Consider the following 23,212-nt stretch of genomic DNA (forward strand, 5'->3'; position numbering starts at 1 on the left):
GCAGCAGCTTATGTGCAAGGTAGAATTACTGTTAATTAGTGGCTGTGTGAGTTGATAATCCCTCACCATTCTCAGCTCTGGTGCTACTTGATCTGCCTAGGTCTGATACAGTTTCTAGGGTTTTTGTTTGTTTTGTTTTTAATCCTGCAGTGCAATCGTTCATAAATGCTAGAAATAAATACTGAAAAGACTAATAGGAAAGTTACACTCTTAAATTCCTTGGACTTAAGTTCTTTATTCATTCTTGGTAGGGTGGTGGGGGGCTAAATTCTGGCTGTAGAGCCAGAATACAAGTGACTGTGTGTTGGGAGGGTGACTGGTAACTTGCATTTCTAAGTTAAGTATGTAAATACAGCCTAAAGCTTCTGTGTGAACTCAGCAGCTCAGCAAGAGAAACACAACCCAGTTCAGCTCTTCATTCCTGGAATTAAAATAGTTAAAAAATAAAAAAATTAATAGAGTATCTACTGAAGTAACTGACCCAAGTTCCTCCTTACTATTGGAAGTCTCTTGCATGCATACATACATACATACATATGTTTTATATATATATATATATAATGTATTTTACTTTGTTCTCTGCTTTTTCCCTGTTTCCCTTTCCTTTTAATAAACAGCCATATGTTGAAGTGTTAGGTCTCTTTAGGTAACTTCCCTTGAGGCAGACTTGTCGTCTTCCTTACCTATTACGTGATGTTCTTTCATTTTTTATGTAGGTTATAAAAATAACAATAAAGCATTGCTTCACATACTGATAAAATAACAAGGACTAAACATTCCAGAGCAACAAGCTCAGCCTCTTAACCGGTTACATTAGTGCAGAGAGGTGCAATGGAAATTTTAAAAATAGGCACTAGCTTTGGAAACAACCACTTCTGCCTTCACAATCTCACAGGATAGTGCACCTTTTTTGGCTGCAAAGCCTAAAATAATTAAAAAAAATGTTTAAAGGGGAAAGCAAGAAGATAGTAACATAAAACATAGCAGTAGCAGTTGCTCAGTAGCCTGCTCAGGCAGGCTAAAGGGATCAAAAAAGGCAAAACATTTGTCTAGCCAAAGAATGGCTTTCAGTATACTAAGGATGTGGGAATCTAGCTAACTTGGAAACTTTACCTGCGATACCCAAAGTGAAGGCGTAGGTCTCTGCATCTGATACCTTTGGCAGAGGCACCCACTGATCTCTGCTGGCATAAACCAGTTTGTTCTCCTAGCTCTTTGCTAGTGCAGCTCTTGCATGGCTAATGGCAGAAGCTGGTGAGGGATTTTGGAAACCTGTCTGATGTCTTCTCATATTCCCAGCTTTGTGACTCAAAAAAATTGAGTGAAAAGTCATGGCTTTCTCTTACCAAGTATAGGCTGGCTAGTCTATGGAGTCCTAAACTTCAGTACGCAGGTAATGTTGGGCTATGCTGTAGAAATACACGAGTGGGTCAGCTTCAAATGTAAAGAGAGAAGAGAGCTTTACCCTTAGTTCTCACCCTGTTTGCAAATAAACTAAGCCTGAACTCGCAGATGGGATTAAAATAAAAACTAGGGGGTGGGGGCAAAGAGGCGGATAATTTGTATGTCTGAGCTCGAAAGTGTGATGGTCGATGCTAGTGGTAGGAGTCCTGAACCTGGGAGCTGAGGGGAGGATGGGAATCCTGTTACGACTGGTGTTTAGAAGTGGATGTGTGTATTGATTTTATACAGAAACATGTCTAGTGGACAGAGCTACGGTCATTTTGAGCAAGATCTGCTGGCTGCTATTTGGTATGCTTCTGGCTAGAATTAAATGTGAGCCCTGGTTGTGAGGATGGCAGGCAGTTCTGTTAGGCTAAAAAAATAAACCAGAAGTCAGCGTAGGGTGGGGATAGGGTAAGAAGGCATTGCATTTGTCTGCCTTTTACTAGGGGCATGTTGATAGCATTTCTCTGGTTGCTGATCACTCAAAACTAGAAAAACTTAAATGAGTTGAGCTGTAGATCCTGCTGTGCTGAACCTCGCTCATACAGTCTTTCCCCTGGAGCACGCCTGCAGATACAGCTCGTACTTGTACCTACTCCTGAAAATGGAACCCAAATGTTACTAAACTTATACCTTTGTGTTTGGGCTCAACTTAGCTTTATATCATCGTCTCTGTGTTAATATTGTTGCAGGCAGAGTGAAATAGTGTCCTAGGTGGTGAGAAGAGATGCAAGTAACAGAAGCATATGGTAAGCAGCCTCTTTTTTTTTGATCATGTACACAGCAATGAAGCAATCCTACCAGCACCCATTGCTTTGGCCTTGCTTTACTTTCTTTTAAACTAGAATGCCTACACATAAGTGGTATGTCTGTAAAGTGTTAGGTAATCTGGGTAAGAAACCTCCCACCAATACAAAAATTAATATTGTTCATGCTTTCCGAGAAAGCTCGCTTACATGTCTCCTCCATGAGCGTCCCAGCAAGCTCCTGTTTAAAAACAAAACAAAGCAACCGTGCGAGAAAGACTATAATGAAGTTTAGAGATATATCAGAGATGCAGGTGGGTTTTTCTATTTTATTTTTTTATTGCTAAAGTACACACACAAGCCAAATCAGTGTCAGCTATTTTGTTTAGTACCTTGGGGATTTACCATCTCCAGACATACCCTAAGATGCCGGGTTTGGAGACCTACTTGTGCTACCAGTGTTTTCCTGTACTGTCAGTTGCTCAGTTACTCCATATGCACAAACACAAGTGCTCTTCTTGTCGCCTTACGTGCTACTCCTCTCCTGCAGCTTATTAGCAGAATTAAGCAGTAGGAAAGATCCTATTTCCGAGTGCTTTCACGGTGTGGGTTTTTGTTATTGGGTGGAGGGGGGTTGGTTTCGGTTTGGGATATTTCTTTTTGAGGCTAGTTATAATGTGAATATGACTGATAACAGTGAATCATCAAGAAGAAAAAAAACTTCTGGAAATAAGCCAAAGTCAAATTCTTTTCTCGTGCTCTGTTCAATCTGCTTCCTCTTTAAAAGAAAACTTTCACATTAGCAGAAAAATAAATGCTTAGCCAGAGTTCTTTTTGTGTCCCTTTCAGCAGGGAGAAGGGGATGAGTGTGCCTAGCTCAAGGCCCTGCTGGCTTCCTCCTGCTGTGGAAAGTTAACGCTGAGGGTTTCTTCTTCCCCCTTTATTTCTGTTTTCATTTAACTCTTAGGAAAATAGTTGTGATATTACAATTTTGGTATTAGAAGCTGAAGGGAAGTGGTTTGCAGAGTATCAGTCTGTTAGATGCCATTCTTTTTGTTCCTACGTGTTCTTCCAGTTTCCAAAAGCTCTAGAAATGCAATGTTTACCATCTGATTTTTCAGTCTGGAGGAAGTGTTATTGATGAGACACACAATTCACCTGATGTCAGGCTTAGCTCACTTGCTAACGGAGCCTGACTGAAATTTAGCCTCTGTTTTTCTCTGTACAGGTATCAAGTCACACTTTTGACTTGGAAGGACCCCCAAGGAGATTTGGGTCCTGCCAGATTTTAGGGTTCCCTGCCGTGTATGCGTCAGCCTCACTGGCGTGTCCTTGCTCCCCATACAGTGCGCAAGGAGGGATTCCTTACAGCGAGCCTCAGAGATCCCCGTGATAATTGTCCTAGGTAACTGCTACAAGGCACTCAAATTCTCCCAGTATTTATAAAAACCTAAACCTCTTTCTGCTTCAGTTTCTGAGCAATATTTGGCTGGTGTTTGTGAGGCGTCTAAACAAGGCCAACCTTAGCCTCAGAAAATACAAGCTGTTGGAGTAGAAGAGAGGTACCTGAGGTGTTGGACCACTGGGCACCATTGCTGCTATTTTTCCCTGTAGTCACACTGAGGTTGGCAATGCTATGGTTGGCACGTTCCTGGGATGTGGGGCACTAAAAATACGAAAGAAGAAGAGAAGCTGTTTTTGTGCAAGGATCAGTCGGTGAGTGTCACTCAATCTTGGCCCATTAGTGAGGCTGGAAAGTTGTGTTTTGTTTGACAGCCTGTCTGGAAGGGCAGGTATTCATGAGCTCCATGTCAACAGAAACCTAGGTATTGAGGGGACCTTATGAGAGTAAATGTAAGTGCCATGAAATGTAGATACTATGGAGTGAAGCAGCAGCTGAACGGAGTCTGGAGGGTCTGTGTGCTGCGTAGGTATCTTACAGCAATGTAGAGAATCCTGAAGCCCTCGGGTGCATCGAATGCTAAGGTCCTGCGCAGAGTTAACCGCCTGCAGTTGATTTGGAGGTAACGTGTAAAGCTGCATGCTGATGATGGTCAGTGAGGCTGTTCTGATGACAGTGATAAATCAGTAACTGCACCGTACTCATTCCAGTGAAATCTGGTGGACGCCAGATCAGAGTATGGCCACAGTGAAGAAACTGAGTAGAAGGGATGAGCTAACCATCTCAGGACTCCCCTTAAGTGAAACAACCGAGGGAGAAGATAAACAGCTCATTCAAGAGTGTCCATTAAAAAGAGCAAGAAATCTTTTGAGGCATACCAGTTGCCCTAAGTGACCCTGGGTTTACCCACAGACTTTTCTCCCCTTTTCTGTATGAAAGACTTGTTTAGACTGCACAGTGCTATTTGTTGATGTAGATAAATTCTTTTTTTTAAAAAAATTATTTAAGTAGTGGTGGAGCTATGGAATATAACATGGTGCCATATAGCTGGATATAGCTGGAGGTACAGGAAACATTCTCAGATAATAGAAATTTCAATGTTTTTTGTCCTGGTGTAGAACTCCTCTGATGTATATCTGCAGACATTGCCAATGCATGCCTTTTCTGCAGTTCATAGAGGTATATGTGTTAAAAACTGGAATTGCTGAAACTGGCATAAATGATGCTAGAGAGTAAAGATAATTTTCAGCCTTGATTTGTATTACAGTTTTGCATTTCGGCACACTATGTATTTCTGCATTTTTCCTAAACCTATTAGAAGACTGTTTCATGTGATAAATTGCATCTAAAAGCATATGAACATATTGCATCACTGTTTGCCCATATGTGTTAGCTTTCTGAAATAGAATGCTTTGTTGCATCCTATTAGTACAGCCTAAATATTTTTGTATTGCTGTTTTACAAGCAAAGCAAAAAGACCCCTGAAACCAGGCTGCCTTTGTGAGGGCTAGGAGAGAGAGACACAAACATTGGAGCACTCTTTCTTGACCTCCAAATAAGCCTTTATCTTCACTAATGTGCATTATTTTATGTTTTGCAACAGATACCCAATCTCTGTTTTGCCATCTGCTCCATGGCAATTGACACTTCAGAGGGCTGGCTATTACTGACTAGCCATGGATAGGAATACAGTAAATTCTTTACAAAATAAAAATCAATACTCACTCACATACTGCGTATTGAAGAAAATAATTGTTTATGGCACTCAGCTTAAGCTGTTCTGGTAATCACGTCGAAAAATACAATATTTATTCATTAGATCAAATTTAATGAGGCCTCCTGGCAGTAATTATAAAAATTACTGTAGCAGTAAATTACTAATGAGTTGTGATGTGCTTCCTACCTGTGAGGAAGGACTGGGGGATGAAAATCCTGATATCCAGACAACACTAGGGAGGGTAAGATCTTGAGGCCAGGAGTCAAGCTCACGGCAGTGCAGAAGTTGTTCACTGCACCTGAATGGTAAAAAAAAAAAAAAAAAAAAAAAAAAGAGAGAGAGAGAGAGAGGGAGAGAGAGAAAAGAAAGAAGAAAAAGGCAGAAAAAGATTCACAACCAAGCAGCTTCAAAGGGTCGCTTTAAAGAGATATTAAACTCTAGATTCATTTCCAAACCAACAGGCATAGGCAAGGGAACAACATTATCAATGGGAGACAGAGACTCCTTTGCCACTTGTACATTATCTTGTCTATAAAATCAGCTGAGGTGACCTAATTTGCAGTAACAGATCTTGGCCTAGGAACAACTTCTTGCTTTCTTGTTGTTATAAAGTTTCATGCAAAATACAGACAGGAGGGCGATGTTTTATTAGTGCCCTTAAATCTTACAGAACAGTCACCTAAGATGTGGAGCTGAGACGAAGGTTGAAATCCCCCACCAGCTTGCTTTGATGCAGGGAGTTTGACCCAGATTTCTTTCTTCTTCTGAGACAAAGCTTTAAGGAATGCAGAGGCTTGTGGGTAGCAAATGGTCCACAGTTCGAATAACACCAAGGCATAAAGGTGTAAAAGTGGTGTCACTTCTATAAAATGTCCAGGCTCCTGCTGAGTCCGCGGTGCTGCAGCAACAGCACAGCCTGGCTAGCAAAAGGGGTTCTGCTGTATGTGAAAATTAAAGCACAAGTGAATTGGTGTGTAATTATTTATCTTTTCTGTGGCGTGCAAAGGCACTGCAGATTTGGCAAGTGGTCCTCTGTATTGCAAAGCAGTGAACAGGCTAGCATTTAGCAAATTTCTATTTCCAAAGATTGGTCCCGGGTACAACATCTGCCCTATGCCAAGTAGAGAAGGGCTGTGAATTTTAATCTCTCATAACACATACACTGCTTGGAGAGGCACAGGGAAATCTAATGCAGTCTGTTTCCTCCTTATGCTGGTGTGTTGTCCAAAAAGGGACTTCTGGGCACAGATACCTCCACAAGCTCACACATGTAGTGAAGCCAAGGTGGAGAGAAGCATGTCCGTGCAACCAAGAGTTGTTATGTTCCAAATCCCCGGAAAAGAGCAGAAATGTAGGTCCCTCACACTGTCGTAACCCGCTGCCAGCTCCTGCACAGCGTGTGCTGCATTTGGTGGAGCTGCGAATTCCTCGGGCTGAAAGGGCCCTGAGAGCCAGGTGCTGCAGTACCGAGCCCAAGACCCCCTTGTGGCATTAGCCCTGAGTGTAAATGCATGGAAAAACATACACAGTCGGAGCTTATAACACTTTGGAAGAGCTGGGAAATTAATAGCAGGTGGGTCAACACACAGCAGGAGTCTTCTGCAGTTTCCATAGTTTCAGGAAAACAGATACATCTTCAATGCCCCCCCCCCGAAAAAGCAATGGTTTGCAGCAATTTAATTAATTCATATTAGCTAGCATATTGATATTAAATTAAGGCAAGGAGAGTTCTTGCCATGATGCAATTACAAAAGGTCAGTATCTCGCTGCTAACCAGAAATTAACCTTATCTAACTGCATCACCACAAAAACCACAGAGTCTAGGCTGCACTATAATGTCACCATGATAGAGCTAATGCAGTCACGCTGCAGAGGAAAACCATCTGGTTTTGGCTGTGAAGGAGATATTTTGGCTGCTGAAGTGCTCGGTTCTTTTCCGAGCATTGCCACACATTGCCTCAATGACCTCAGGGAATTCAGTCTCTCCGTGTTTCCCTTTTTAAAGCACGGAAATCCTCTCCAGGCTTTCCCTTGCTGTCTGGTCCTGTCTGGAAGATTAAAATTTGTGTTTTTTTATTATTAGCTAAACTGAATTTGGCAATGGACAGATGTTCACTTTGCATACAGCTGTGCTGGCTGAAGATGCATTCTTCTATTTCTTTCTGGAGCTGTTGTGAGGCTAAATTAACATCGACAGAAAATTCTGAATTTTTCAGATAGAAAACACTTTAGCAATAGGAGACACCGTGGCTTAGATTTTCAGAGCTGCCATCAGCCACATCTACAGCTGAAATCCGTGGAAGCTGTGGGCTGAAAAGACAAAGCCCTGAACTGTAACAGTTTACACGAATGTGGGAGTAGTTCCTGGGTGGCACAGGGATTCGAACGGCTCTACCTGCAAACCTCTCAGGTAAACACCAAAGGCAGACTGGGTGCAATGATCTATTTTTTCTCTGTGTGCTTTTCTTTAAATGGTGACAGCCAAGTCTGAGGACTTAGCCCAGAAGTCTATGAGCTTTCACCTCAGGCTGGCTGACTACTGTCTCACGGTGCAAAGTATGTTTTTAGTAATATTGTGAACTCTTACAGAATCTGTCAGTGGCAAAATAGAAGCACTTTACCTAGTATTCTTGTTCTGTATCGGTGAAATTAATTTAATGGGGGGGATACTATGGAAATAAACCTAAATACTAAATAATAATGATGAAGCTTTTAAGAGAGAACGTCTCACAATCTGACATAAGTAGTAAGATTGTTGCTGTGCATTATTACTATAATTAAATTACATTATACTATTGCATTAAACTAATCCGTCAGTAATACTGTACTTAGCAGTAAGATTTTTGTCACATAAACATTATGAGCCTTTAAACTTCTGCATTTTGTGGTGCAAAATGCATTGAAAATAGAGAAATTGGAGCAGCAGAATATAATATGAAAACCTATAGCAATAGAAAAAGGCCAGGTGGTTCAACATGCCAGTCCTTTTAAAGCGGGTAAGTTAAGACTGCCAGAATGCATTTCCCGAATGGCCGGAACATGAGACGTATGTGTGAGGTGCCTGCTATTGCCTGGAAAATACTAGATGCCAATATAAAAACTATCTATCTTTTCAGCTTTTTCCTGAACTTCGGAGCATGTAAAGTTAAATCAGAAGCAGCTCATAGTAAACTGTTAAGAAAAACATGTAAATAACTGAAACAAAGCTGCAATCATTTCTCTGAACAGAGTCAGAGAAAGGAGGCTCCAGACCACTCGGACGACGATCAGCAGAACAGGGCAGCTGATCAGAGAGATGCCGCCCGCAGAACAGCGTGCACCCACGAAGCAGGTTAATATTTTTCAGACTGCAGCCTTCACACCCATCACGACAGATCAGACCAGCGTGCAGACCGGTTCAGATCTTGCTGGTGATTGCTCTCACAGCCTGGTAAGCTCACAGGCATTTTGTCTGGTGTTAGAGCTCTTTCAGATGGGTTACTGCAGCATTCACCCACGCTCCATTGACAGCTTTCCCTTCCCGATTTTTGCAAAATAGAGACCTTCTTAATTGCTCATTTTTGTTATCAGAAACAAACAACTATTTGGATTTTATCGAAAATTATCAAGAAAAAAGACCAAGCAGATTTCCTTGCCTTTGCTTTCCTATTCTACAGATCGCACACAAACACATAGTAAATTTACGGCGTGCCACACTACTGTGACTGTAACCACAGCACTTGCAGAGCTTCTTGCACTTGCCACAGCCTTTAAGAGCACACTGTACCGTCCTGGGCTGCAGTGCTCGTGGGCTAACTGCGCACACAATATACCCGGACAGCCGAGCTAATCATTAAAGATTCAGATTTTGTATCGGGTCCTCTTCTAGCTCCTTGAGCTAGGAGGAGAATGGAAACATTATGAAACTTTATTAAGCCTTTTCAGACCTCCACCCCTTGCCTCTGGTGGACTCAGGAGTGGGACGTAGCCTTTACGGGGAGACTGTCATCCATAATACATATTTATGCTGTGTCTGTAGAGCATAAGAATGCTCTCAGAAAAATTTAGGCGAGGCTGTAATAATACTTTACACTTCTTTGTTGCCTTTCATCTGAGGATTTCATTGTGCCTTTAAAAGCTTTCATTAACTAAAATTCACAGCCCCATTGTGCAGTAACTGTGCATTAACACCTCCACCCTATGTAAAATACAGCTCAGAGAAGCAAGGGTTGGTGTAAGTGGCTTAAAAAGCTGGAAAGAATAGGGGGAAAAAAACCTGGAAATGATTATTCCCTCATCTATGTGCTAACCCTGCTTTTTCCATCTAAAATGTCTTAGACTCGGCTTGATGCTCTAACTGCATTTTGCTGCATTTTTGAATGCTGATGTGTGCCAAATTTAGCATTGTTTCAAAATTCTCAAGACATTAATTTCCAAATTCATTTATTATCTGCTGGAAATCTATCCTTTGATAACTGGATGCAGATGTAGCAGTAAGAGTGTTATAATTGCCTACGGAGCTAGGTACGCATTTTTACTATTGTCAGGCTACAGGGTCTAGTTTCCCCAGGATGTGTGTGACTTGTGAATGCCGGTTACACACATTCCTGAGAAGAGAATATGCCCCTAAAGCTACAACGTCCTTCGTGCATAGCCTCCAATTCTCTACAAAGCTTACATCTCACAGGATTCAACAGTATTGGTTCTTTGGGGATCAATGAGAAGCTCACCACCCATCTCCAGTATCTCTGAATTACAGAGCAGAACCAGATCAAACACAGAAGAGTTCCCTCATTTATCCTGCCTCTGTAATACATCAGAGTGTGTGCTGCATTCATTTTGTGTAGGCGGGCTGCTGTCTAATGTACTCTGTGAACATATTTATAAAGGATTAACTTGTGCCTGGTATTCCCAAAAACTGATTTAGTCAAAAATACATATTTTATTCTACTTGTCTCAACCATACAAATCATTCATGTTTAGCTTTGATATTAGTCATTTTTTTTTGCTGGGCTGTAATATACTGCACATTATCAGCAGTCCTGCTATGTATGACAGCCTTTTTTTTCCCTAGCCAATACTTCTCAGCACATTATATGATCTGTGTCTTAGAATTTTAACCTACAGTGAAAGTGTTCGCTAATAGGATGTACTGCTTAGCAAATACTTGAACCCTGAGGATTTGCTCAACGAGTGCTATGACTTTACAAGTGTTTAGAAGCACACTGGAACTAGAAGGTCATGAATCACAGGCCCAGGCAGGCCCGAGGTGCATCGTGTCCCCAGGGTGCTGTGCGTGAGCACACATCCTCTTACCCTAGAACAGGCACCTGCCGTTCTAGAAGTCATCCAGGAATATAAAACTCCTGGGCTGAAAACAATTGCAGCCATTCCCCACTCCCCCCAAAGTTAAATGCATATGTTTTAAAATAATTACCTTGACACGGGTGATTTTTAACTATTTGTCTCAGATAGGAGAATGATTAAAAGGCAATACAAATGAACAGCTTGGCTAATGGAGAATCCCGACCCTCTTCTACAGTATATGAAGAAAAGCCCGAAACAGTAATGGCAGTTTGAGAAGCTGCTAACTAGGAACTTGGGATAAAACTGAAGGAGGGCCAAACCTCCGATTAAGAACTAGGGGTAATTTACTGAAGATGAGAGCTGCAGAGAAGATGATCAAAGAACGCAGTGGAAAACCAATTACCTTAGAGGTATGGCAGCCAGCCATCAGGTTGCCTACTCATCTGAATTTTCAGCCTGGGATTCACTTTTTTTTTTTTTTTTTTTTTTTTTTGAACCTTGTATCAGCCTATGGTGTGAAAAAGATTATATAGTTTTGTCTTCAATATCTTATGCCTTGTAGTAAAAATGAATACTGGTAACTGATGATATTTTTGCCACTTATATGATTGCCTTTGAATTCAAGGAGTTCAGCCCGTTTGAATTCTGTTCTTGATACCATGGTTTTCATGTAATCTGTGTCAGGTATTATTTGTTCTACCATCAGTCCATCTTATCTGGGCAAGAGAAAACACAGATACCAGTGTGTGGACGTGGGGGAAGGAGGCTTCTCCTCAACAGCCCATCAAGCAATTTTTATAGTTCATTTTCTTCCCCGTTGTTCGAATACCAGCTCAGAAGCTCACAAATGTTTCTTTTCCGTGCCAAGACAGTGGTACTTTTGCCCTGGCACACAGTTATATCCTCCCCCCCCCTTTTTCTTGTGTTTTGAGTGCAGCTGAACAGCAAATTCCTCTCTGTTTAGCAAGCAACTTCCTCATAATCAGTTCTCTCCACACCAAAGTATCTTTTCCGATTGCAGCGCGGCTCTGCAGTTGTGTTTGTTAGTTAAGTCCCATACGCAAACGGCAGCAAGTGCAGCGAAGCGGCGTGCTCGTGGGCCCGGTACAGCAGCCCCGCGCCGGCCCTGGGGCGCTGGGGCCCGTCTGTCTCCCGGAGCCCCACTCTGAGCGGACACCAGCACGGTGGCAAGCCAGCATTTAGGAAGCAAGGGTGGCTCTTCCACAAGAAAACTCACCTCTTTTATGCCAATCCACATACATCAGGCAGGGTACTCACAGACACGTCCATGCAAGTTTTGTCCTCCTCTCTGAAACCCAGATCATTTCAAGCTGTACAGTTTTCTTTAGCTCCCTGTTTCTGACCAGCTTAGGTCCTAGAAGCTGTAGGCAGCTGTTGGCTCATCGGAGGCCGCAGGGGGACCTGGACAGACGGACCGACAGTAGATTGATTTGTGCATGCATGCTCTGGAGTTCGTTTCCTCCCAGTTAGCCTGAGATGTTAAAACAACCATTTCAGTGACTTCTTGGCTTGCTTCACAGGAAAAGAAAGCTCGGTCTTTGCTGCTGTTGGAAGAGAGGTTGCTGCAAGGCTGCGCTCCCCCTTGCCTGATGGGCACCACACAGCGCGTTTCATCTCCGAGTGCCGCTGGCCCCCTCCGGCCCAGCCCACCCCTCCTCGCGATGATGCTCCGTGCTTTCTCCAGCCCGATCCCACTCCCTTTTGTTCCTCCTTCCCGGCAGTTAACGTCTCCCCACCTTACAAGTCAGCAGCTGATTCTGTCAGTTAAAAACCCCAAATAACAAACCCTCCTACCCTAATGGCCTTTGCTTTCAAGCATGTATTTTTCCAGCCCACGAGGCAGTCAGTGCTGTAACCTTGAGCTTCCATGAAACAGCTTCTAAGCTGGTATCTGTGTATTTTGAATATCTTCCAAACAGTGAGCAACCGTCCCTCGTTCAACAGCTCCTACGTTTCTCGGCTTCCTGCCTCCTCCCCCTCTGCCCTCTGCTCCTTCCAAGCGCTGGCGTGTCCTCCCCTCGGCACGTAGTATCTCCAGCACCGTGGCTGCCGCCTCCGCCTGCTCCGGGCATCGCCTGACCATGCAGCAACACCCCGGGGCCCAACCCTGTTTGCCTCCGTTCACATGTCCCACCACCAGTTGCTTGAAGATTTCTAGAAAGCAGTATGACCAGGGACACCAGCTTCCACTCTTTCTCTTCCATGCACACTCTTCTTCTGTATCTGTTGGATTTTCCTCTGCATTTCTGTGGCCTGAGGATAAAAGCATCAGTGTCTTTTTTTTTTTTTTTTTTTTTCCTCCCTTTCTCCCCATTTAACATTACTGGCATCATGTCTCCACCTTTTCAGCTGCCGAGGTTGCCTTTTCTGGTGCTATTCAGTGCTGCTTCCTAACAGGCTGCTATTAAGAAATGCCAGGCACATCTTCTGCCCTGGGGATAGTTGGCTGTCTCTGACCCAGAGACAGGAGACCACTGGCTCCGGGGCAAGGGAATGAATCTAAGCCTGCTACACAGAAATGCGAAGCACTGGCATGGCACATAGAGCCGGCTTGTAAAGGGAAGCATTAACAGAATTCCCGATCGTTTCAGAGACCTAGAAAAGGATCTCGAGGACAAGCTGAAGATCTGATTATTAGGTGGTCTGACATCATTAGCTCCTTCATTTAATTACTCACGTTTGCTGTTTCTGGGACACATCTGCTGAACACAATGCTTAAACTGTGCATTTATTCAGATTTTTTTCCCCCCTTTGCCTCCTCACACCATCTTGCCCTGCTTTGAAATGACATCTGCTTAGAAATGAAAGGTTTTTATCTGATGTCTCAGCTGGTGGCATGTCAGGTAGAGATGTAACAGAGACAGTGAGATTTCAAAAACAGGGAGGATAAGACTCTCCGGATGCCTGAGGCCTTCTCTTGCTTTGCAGTGTGTGTAACAGGGAGCTACAGAGTGAGGACATCCTTCACTGCAGGAAGCTCACAGCTCTGCTACTGACAATGATTACTGCAGGCTTTTTAGAGGTGACCGTGATCCAAGTTTTGTTTTCAGTCTCTGTTGTATTTCTGACCTCCCAGACCCATGGGACTGATAGCCACGCAGAATTGGCCAGTCTGCTAGCAGTAGGTAACCTCGGTGGTAGCCTCACCACAGACCTCCCCTGAGTGTGCTCCGCATCCCTCCCCATGCCCACTCTGCTCCAGCAGAGAGGCTGTCCTGGAGGCCAGCTGCATAGCCAGCATCTCCTGGCAATGCTTTTGCTGCCCAGTGGCTCACTGCATTTTGCACCTGATGGCAAAAGGTAGTATCTCACCTCAAATCCTTCTAGCTGCCAGATAGGTTTTCTACAGTTAGTTCTCCAAACACGAATACAAGGTCCAGCTTGACTCCCCTATACATTTTTTTAAAGAAAGCAGCTGTGTTGTGCTTCATGAAAACAGCTTGTAATTTAGCATTACTGCATTATATCCCCTAGGCAACGCTTTCTATCTTCAGGACATGTATTTATCTCGGACTTCACAGAAGCTCTGTGGAGCTTTAGTTTTCCATCAAGAGAAGCTAAAAGAGCATCTTATTCTGTAAGGCTCTGATTGACCACAGTGTACCTCTGGTGCTTCACTCAAGGTCTCTGCTGAACAAGATTTCTTCTTCCTCTCTTGAGCTCTCAGGATCATGCAGGCATGCTTTGCTTTCTTTGTCTTCTGCTAGACAGGGCTTTCCTGTCCTTTGGTCGGCCTTAGTACCGCTTTCAGACAGTGGTTCGTTGCCTCACTCGGGAAGCTCCTGGGGTGAACTGGAGAGAGGTCAGTAAATATATAACTTGCCAGCATTGGGTGGCTTTCCATGTTTTGTTCTGGCTTTCACTTTTGGTATTGCAGGATACCCATGGAAGATAGATGGACACGTCTTATAGTGAGCTCAGTTAAGACAAACAGAGCATGATGGCTCCACTACTTGCTCTGAAACTTCTCTTGAAGTTTGTAATGCAAAATGCTTTGTATTTGCTGCTCGTGCTCATGACCGTTTCACCCAACAGGAGCTCAGACCAGTATGCTTTTATTGTTACAAATTCTGATCCCGAAAGCACAAGAATCTGAGCTTAGTCTTTTGAAGGAGGAGATACAGTGTGCTACAGCACTTGCCAAACCAACTTCATCAGCACACACAGCTTGAGAACAAGCAAGCAAGCAAACAAGCAAGAACTGGAAATTCAAATATTAGAGAAATCCTTCAAAGTCTGCAGTCATTGGCAAGATAAATGCAAAGCTCTTTTTGCTTTTCATAGCACCGGTAATATCAGTTTATGATTAAAAAGCTATTCTGAATTACACAAGAAGGTATTTGCCAAAAAAAATCTTTAGTTCCTATTCTATCTTTTATGATGGACAAGAAGCGCTATCCATACTGATTGACTGTTGGCATGCGACTTACCACTGAGCAACTGTATGTTGATGGATAAGTCAGTCTCATCCAAGTGTCACGAAGATTATCAAAAAAAAAAAAAAAAAAAAAAAAAGAGCTGTCTGTAGTTGCTCCATCTCCGAGGAGATTGCCAACTCACCCTAACAAAAGAAAACATTAGTGTGCTATTTGCGTCTCACAAAGCAACTGTGATAAGATGACATGATAAATGATAGAGGGCTTTTTTTTCCCCAGTAAAAACACATAAGGTAGCTAAATTGTCAAATGTAAAGAATATCTTGGCTCTTGCAACTGGGGTGAGTCATTTATTTTTAAAAATAGGAAACAGTCAGAAAAACAAGAGTGTAGGTTTTGGGTTTTTGGTATTTCTTAAATTCACTCTAATTACATTAAGTAATTATATAATTAAGTAATTCATATACATATACACAGATGTGCACACCTACACACATGTGCAGGGAGAAAAAATGATAAAGGGCCAAATTACTAACTTGCTTTCAGATATCCCACAGAAAATTGTACACGCAATCAAGCTACCATTCTGCTGGCTTGCTTGCACTAATGGCTATTTGAGTGCTCATGTTTTGTTACCCTGAATTAAAGATACGAAGGTAGGTAATTCTAGGTGGCAAAAGAGGCGGTCCCTTTAAAAACTAGCCCCATGAATCAGATTTTCAGTAGTTAGCCTCATATACATTAACTACAACTGTGCATGCATATGCCATGATTGTGTAAATTGCTAGCGATGCCTAAGAAGCTCCTTGGTTGTCCAATTCCCTGATTTGAACATACATTGAATTTTAGTGCAGCAGGTAAATCGCTGTTTGAGATTGCTAGATATTATCAAAATTTGGACCTGCATGTTTGAGATCATTACATATTGTTATTCAGCACTTCGTGGGCTTTCAAAGAGCAGATATTATCTTTTAAAAAGAGCAAAGATTGATGATGAGTTATTCATGCCTTTTTTACCTAGTTTCACTGTTTCTGGAGTACTTTCTACATGCACAGGAAGATAAGGACATGGATGCTACTGTTACTGCACCTTTAGTCACAGTTGCTGACTGTCTCATGGTGATAGTCACATGCCACACGTTGATATCTCTGAGCATGCTGATTGTTTACGATGCTCTTAACCATCTATCTTCTCCAGCGGGCATCTATATAACGTAGAGCTGGATGAGCTCACTTTCTTCATCAGAGTCTCGGAGGTACCGAACAGCTGCCTTCCTTCTGTCCTGTGGATTGCTTAACATGCACGGACAAACACCACAGCAACCATCCCTCTTAGCAGCTGTAACGGAGCAGCCACAGGGCTGCAGTGGCAGAAATGAAGAATGTCCCTATCTCACCTCCTGGTCTGCTCTGAAACACAGTAATAAAGCAATAATCAGAGGCCTTGCATTTTGTTTTCTAATTTCTGGAGAAACAGGGGATTTCTATCTCCTCAGCACTTGCATGATTATTTCTTTTACACAATAGCTGATGTTTCTTCTGAAAGTTTTTTTCTGTATGACATCTATGTCTGCTTTCATCTTCAAGAGATGAGGCAAGTGTCTTGTGTATCTGATTCCAAGGTGCTGTAATAAAGGAAATGATAAACTTTGTGCATCTTAGCTTTATGCAGTGTAAGTAGTTCTGCTGCCTTCATGTCTTACTATAGTCAGGTCATTCAAGCTCACCTTAAAGCTCACTGCTTTAGTTATAGACAGCTACATTTTCTGAATCAGCTGGAAGAGCACTGGAAGGAGAGCTGCAACATGAATAGCTGACAAGTTACATTATTTTTTTTTCTTAGCACTCCGTAAGATTTCTAAATATGCAAATGGATGGGCACATTGATCTTTTGGAAAGCTGTCCAACTACAATGTCTAAAGCTATGGATGTACTGCCTACCAAGGGAACAGGAAGCAGCAGAAATGCAGTGCACGTTAAAGACAGCAGCCTCAAATCATCTGCTGTATTAGTCTCAGACTGATCTGCACTGCACAGGCTGCCCCGGTGCTGTGTTGGCATGCAGGCTGACAAAGCGAAGTTGCTCCTATAGCACCATTTCCCTCTGTGTCTCAGGATTAAGAAAGCACTTGGTTTGTTTAGTGACTGGCAAGTAGGAAAAAAAAAAAAAAAACAAAAAAAAAACAAAAAACCAACAACAAACCAACCCTGCCAGGAAGCAGTGCCAGTGCTCTTTGCACCTCTGGCAGACACGCTGGTGCTCCTTCTGTACAGCTCTGCCAGCTGAAGGGTGCCCTCCTGAAACACGTGTCTCCAGGGAAGCTGCCACCAAGAGGAGCAGGAAGCATGCAGCTGGGTGAGAAGGTGCCTCTGCACCGATGCAGTGGGCCTCTTCTGAATCCATCCCAGATCCCTGGGATCCCACAGGGTTTGGAGGATTTGTCTTGAGACCTGGAGAAGGAGTAGAAGAGCTCAGCAACAGCATTTCATGCTGTTATGAAGAGAACAAATTTGGCCTTGTAGTTTGCAAATGATGGTGTTTTGCAACCTGCTGAAGGATCTTAAATGGCCCAGCCCTATTAATGTATCATAACACACCTCCAAGGCTTTTTTTTCTGTGCAATGCAAAATAGTGCATAAATTTATATCTAATTTACATCTCACATATACTAGAGATCATCTATTTTTATTGAAATTGGTGACCACAGGAAAGAAAAAAACAAAATCAAAACAGAAAATCAGAGGGGTCACACCATCTTGTGACAAATGTGCAGCTTGCTCTGTTTTGACTGACCTTGTCTTCCACAGCTTGGGAGGCTCCTTCCCCGGTGACCGAGCAGTCGAATTGCAGTTCTGATAGCCCGGGGAGCAGGTTGACTGCAGTTATTGTCACAAAGGCAATCTCCACTTCGGGGTGCAGGCCATAACGAATGGGGCTTTTGGGGGTAGCTTCTGATGCATATTTTTGGGGTAACCTTCCTAATCCCGGTTTGATGAGACTGCAAACCCAAGAGCAAGCGCTGACTTCTGATCAAACTGTCAAAGAAATAATAAAACCCCTGTCATCCAGACAGTCGTGGCAATACTCGCTAGACAGAGTAAGGAACCTGCTTAGGCATAAATCAAATTGTCCTGATGAGGAGTCACTGTTGAGAGCAAGACTTTTATAACACTTTTTTATATCAGTGGAAAATAATCTAATTTGTTCCCCATTTTAATTAGAGCCTCTTTATGACACACCCAAGCTTGGATGCTCGCAAGAAAAAAAAAGAATTTTCTAATAATCAGGTTATTCTTCAGTTAGAAAACAGGAGAGAGATAATTTTAAATTAAAAATAAAGAGACAGAAATGTTTTAAAAGAAAAACGTTATTTCTCCCAAATTGCAAAGTGCTGCTCTCTGGTGTAACATTATTATTCTGTGTAGCAATTTATTAAATGAAGCAATTTATGGCAGCATCTCTGGAAAATGCTATCCTTTATTGAAATGAAAGTGAGTAATGGCATAAGGACTGTAAAATAAAAAAGCAAAATATCTTCTTTTAGACCATTACAAAAATAAATGTATTGTCTATTTGACAATCAATACACTACCATAAAATAAAATGGAGCTGTGGTATCATCATAACTTCTATTTTAGGTGGTTTGCTAAGAGCCAGATTGGGTCTTTTAAGGAGAAGAATGACAAATGGTTTAATTCAGTATCATATACAGTATATGTACATATGAGCTCAAATTCTGTTGCAACTCAAAGCTGTTAAGCAAATATTTTAGGATCATCACAAGTTTAAAAACAACAGACGTGGGAGTACATCATTTATTTACACTTGTACTGACTTAAAATTCAGAATGTTATTTGATGCTTTTAAAGTACTGCTGTGGGATGTTAAATTACTGCTGAATTCTTACTGTTCTAAGATAGCTTTCTACCTGCCAAGATACATGATGATGATGATGATGATAACAACACCAGTAGTGGAGGTAATCTTTAAAATAATGTGGGGGTCATTTCTGTAAGATAAATAGCATTTTCACTAACCCTTGTTTTATGAATCAGCATTTCTGATGCCACAAAATGAAATAATGAAAGTAAAATAACAACAGGTTTGTGTGGGATGGGAGAAGGAAAAGGAGCACGTGTATTGTCAGACTTTCTACAGAAATGGGGTGGGGGGAAGCTCTTACAATATCACTTCCTTCTTCCTCCTGCCCCCCTCCAGGAAAAAGTCCTCCTCTTGTTTTTATTATTCACTGCATTTTCTTCTTTTATTCCTTTTTCTGATCTTGCTCTTTTGTTCCCCTTCCCTCCTGAGAGGATTCTGCTCCTCCCAGTGAGAGGCTGTTGCAGCTGGACCTGGCGAGGACATCCCTTGGGCTCGGTGAGACACTTCCGTCAAGACACATCCCTGGGGCTCAGCAGGTGAGTTGCTGTTGGCTGGGGGCACTAGTGGCCCCAAAGCAGGAGATGGGAGCCAACAGGCTGCTGCCTTGGTGTGCTGCTGTGTAGGTATGGGGCCTGCTGCCCTCCTGCCACCCACCTTGGATCACCTCTTTCCCAGGTACAGGACAGGGTGCAAAGTGCATGGAGCTTGTAGCTTTCTGTGCCTGCTTTGCTTGGGCCTGAGAGGACGAATGAAAGTAAAGAAAGAGGTGAAATGGCAAACGTGTCCACTGATGGCGAGAGTGGGGGCTTGTAGGAGAGGCTGGGGTCCACCCTCTCAGCTGAGCTGCCTGAAGCCTGGAAAGCAGAGATGTAGCAGCTACCTGACCCTGCCTTCCACTTCCATCAGACAAAGCTCTGATTTCAGTGACGGTTCCTCCTGGCACCTGGGCACTGCCACCTCTAGTGGCAATGATAATCATGAATTGCCCTGCACAGCAGGAAGGAAGAGGGCTTTTTACCTCACTCTTACCAAAATAGTTTTATTGCCCATGGACACTTCATAAGTATCACAGCTTGGGTGCAACCTTGCTGGCATAGCATTACAAGAAATCTCAATGCTTTGAAGAGAGATCAGAGGTCATTGCTGTAGGGGATCAGGGACTGATGTATTAAATAGCTAAATCCATTTAAGCTGTAATTCCTAGAAAAGAGCACTGTACTTGAGGCCATTTAAATGAATAAGAAAGTCTGCTGCTTAATGTCTGCATCTACCTTCCATAGCCACAAAACTTAACGTTAATGGAGAGATGTGGGTTATCGTGCAGCCTGCAAGCTCTCTCCTCCAGCTCCGCAGACCTGTCACCTCTCTGGGGCTGGTTGCTGCTCATGTCGTACTCATGGCTTTTGAATGAAAATGGTATAGAAGAAGATGCAGTATGTTCTTTGGTTTTGCTGACATCGCACCAAAAAAGCTTCATTCCTTAGACATTAGTAATAACCAGGGCTTAAACCAATGCCTGGTCAGGAGGCGTTTGGGTAAGGGGGAGATTATCCATCACCGTGGCAGTTGCTGACGCTTCCCTCGGAGCACCCGGGTGCAGGGCTGTGGCGGTGCTGGCTGGGGCGACCTGAGAGGTGACACTCGCACGCCCTGCGCCGAGCCGCAGCGAAGCCATAGAGAAAGCGGCACCGCCTAAGGAGACGAGCGGGCGCCGCAGCGCCCGCGCCCGCGTTAAAGCCGGGCGGCGCCGGCCCCGCCGGGTGCCGCTGCGGGCCGCGCCGAGGGCCCGGGCACCGCGCCCGCCGCCGCCGCCGCCCGCGCCCGCCCGCAGGGGGCGCTGCGGCTCCGGGAACGCGCCGCCGCCGCCGCCGCGGCCCCTGCCCCCGGCGCGGTGCGGAGCGGTGCGGAGCGGCGCGGTGCGGCGCGGCCCCGCCGCCGCGGGTCCCGGCCGGCCCCGGGGGGACGGGCGCGGCGGCGGCGGGCGGCACCGGCCCGGGGGCCCGCGCCGGCGGGACTGCCGCTGCGCTGCGCTGCGCTGCGCTGCGCTGCGCTGCGCGGGGGAGCGCGGCGGCGGCGGCGGCGGAGCCGCGCGGGGACCCGCGGCGGCGCGGAGCCCGGCGGGCGGGCGCGCCCGTGGCCGCCGGCTGTGTCGGGCCGGGGCCGGGCGCCGCCGCCTTTCTGTTGCCGGGGAAGATTGCTGGAAACGGGGAGGAAAAGCTTGGTACCGCTCACCGAGGCTTCCCGAACGTTTTGCTTAAATGCCAGTCGAAAAGAAGGTTTTCTTATTGGCGAATTTCTTAAAATTCAGATTAGCGCTCTTTCCTTAGTACAGATAAATATTCTAAAGAGGAGCTTCGTTTCTCCGACCATATTTGTGTAACCTGGCTCATCATTAGTACTTAAATGCACCTATGTTTATATGTATCTTTCAAGAATTAGTAACAAAAAAATACTGTTATTAAAAGCCTTCCAAAACAAAGATTACAAAGCACAGAGAAAAATAAAACGACCTAGCAGCCAAAGCAGCCTTTCCTCTTACGCGTGATCCGAACGTTTTGGACTGAAACCTGAGCAATACGAATTGGCATAATGAACCTCACAGATTTTCCTCAGCTGAAGGTCTAATTCCAGTGCCCAGCATATTCAGAATATGTAAAAGATATGCTAGAGACACAAAAAAATCCATGGTCTCGCATTTCAAGAAAAATCAAACTAAGCTAAACCAACCAAAATAAATTCGTATGCTATACTACAGTAATTATCCGTAATGACTGCAAATTCTTTGTTTCCCATGCACACAGGCATGTTTTTAAGCAGAAGCTGAATTTGATGCTTCAGAACGAAAAGAACTAATTTCTTGTTTGATTTTTTGTGATTGATGTGCAGTTATTTCACTCTAGGATATGTGAACCAATCTTTAAGAAATGAAATGTATTCTGCTTTATTATTTCGTTGTCTGAAAAGGCTGTTAGTGACTTCAGCATTTCAAGTGGCTTTAAAATGAGCAGTTTAATAATCACATTTTTAAAGTTTTATTTCTATGATGCTTTACTTGCCTGGTCAAAATTATCCAGTGCAGCGTGAAGATCAGACAGCGTTTCAGGTGGTGGCTTATCAGTTACTTTAATAGGAGCTTTCCAAATCCCCTCTGGAATGAGATGTTCTTTAGGAGAAGGGGCAGGTTCCCACTCCTCAAAACCCAATAGCCTGAGTGACTTGTTCACTGGGTTTCTTCAGTAATTTCTCTAATGTGTCAAGCCACTTTGCTACTGAAAAAAAAGAAAAAGAATCAGGCATGGGGAGGAGGGGTATTGGGGAGGGGGGAGAAAGGAGGAAAAAATAGGCTTCCCAGTGAGCTATTGATTTGCTATATGAAACATTTTATTGATACAAGCAAAATGCAGACTTACGGAAGCAGTTTGATACTGCACAATATTTGAAAAAAATCATGTGCATCTGTTTAGCACAATATACTGCATAATGACAGCAATCTTCCCTGTTTGTATCTATTTATCTGATTATACAGCGTAACAATTCTTTCTGCTACACATTTATTTACTAAAGGATTTTTTTTAATGGATAATAAATTAGTAAATCAGAGATCATGTGCATGGGAAAACACGTTTGTCAACTCCCCCCACAGAAGATAGTGATATTTCATATTTTACGTGATGTTCAGGGATACTTGCATATACAGACCACATTGGGAAGTTACATGCTTTCCTTGTGGAAAAGACAAAGGAAGTTTTAAATCACTATTTAGTACTCTTTTATCTAGGCATACGTTACTTTGAAAAGCTTCAGTTTTTAACACTGCAATGCAGCACTGATGTAATGAAGAGCTTTGACTTACTTGAAGTATAACCCAGTGGCCTTCTTTTGATGCTTTTTCCATAGCTATTTCTGCTACAGCTTCCTGTCCTTGACCCAAAGATACATTGTGAAGTTCTCCTGAGTCAATGGTAAATCCAAACTTGTTCCCTAAACAGAACAATATACAGTATTACTTGGAGCCAAATAAAGAAGTGTAGAAACAAGCATGTGTCCGACACACCGTGTTTAAATGCCACACGTTGCACGAGTCACTGAAGTGGGCAACAACCCTCAGAAATAGTTTCAATAAACCAGCTGTACCAGCTAAACTAGTACATTGTCTTGCTTCCTGGCTGGATATTCCTACGTTAGCAAAATATTGGTATGTCTGGAAAGCAACCCAGAAGGGGATTGCTAATGGTCTCCCTACCCATTGCCTATATAAATATGTCGATGTGCACAAAAATGGATGTGCTGGGAACGTACAGCTACTTCATCTAAGGAAAAAGAAAAAATGAAATT

The 23,212-nt window shown here is 43.4% G+C and overlaps 1 long non-coding RNA gene across 1 annotated transcript; it reads right to left on the minus strand.

Moving 5' to 3' along the window:
• Positions 1–224: 224 nt before the first annotated feature.
• LOC134142172 (uncharacterized) lies at positions 225–12,537 on the minus strand. Its single transcript, XR_009958793.1, has 6 exons — positions 12,413–12,537; positions 11,835–12,019; positions 5,498–5,609; positions 3,759–3,858; positions 2,403–2,433; positions 225–421 (listed from the first exon to the last, which is right to left on the minus strand). It is a non-coding gene; the product is annotated as an uncharacterized LOC134142172 (long non-coding RNA).
• Positions 12,538–23,212: the final 10,675 nt, after the last annotated feature.

This window comes from Rhea pennata, chromosome 6 (assembly GCF_028389875.1).
Source record: "Rhea pennata isolate bPtePen1 chromosome 6, bPtePen1.pri, whole genome shotgun sequence".
Taxonomy (NCBI): Eukaryota; Metazoa; Chordata; class Aves; order Rheiformes; family Rheidae; genus Rhea; species Rhea pennata.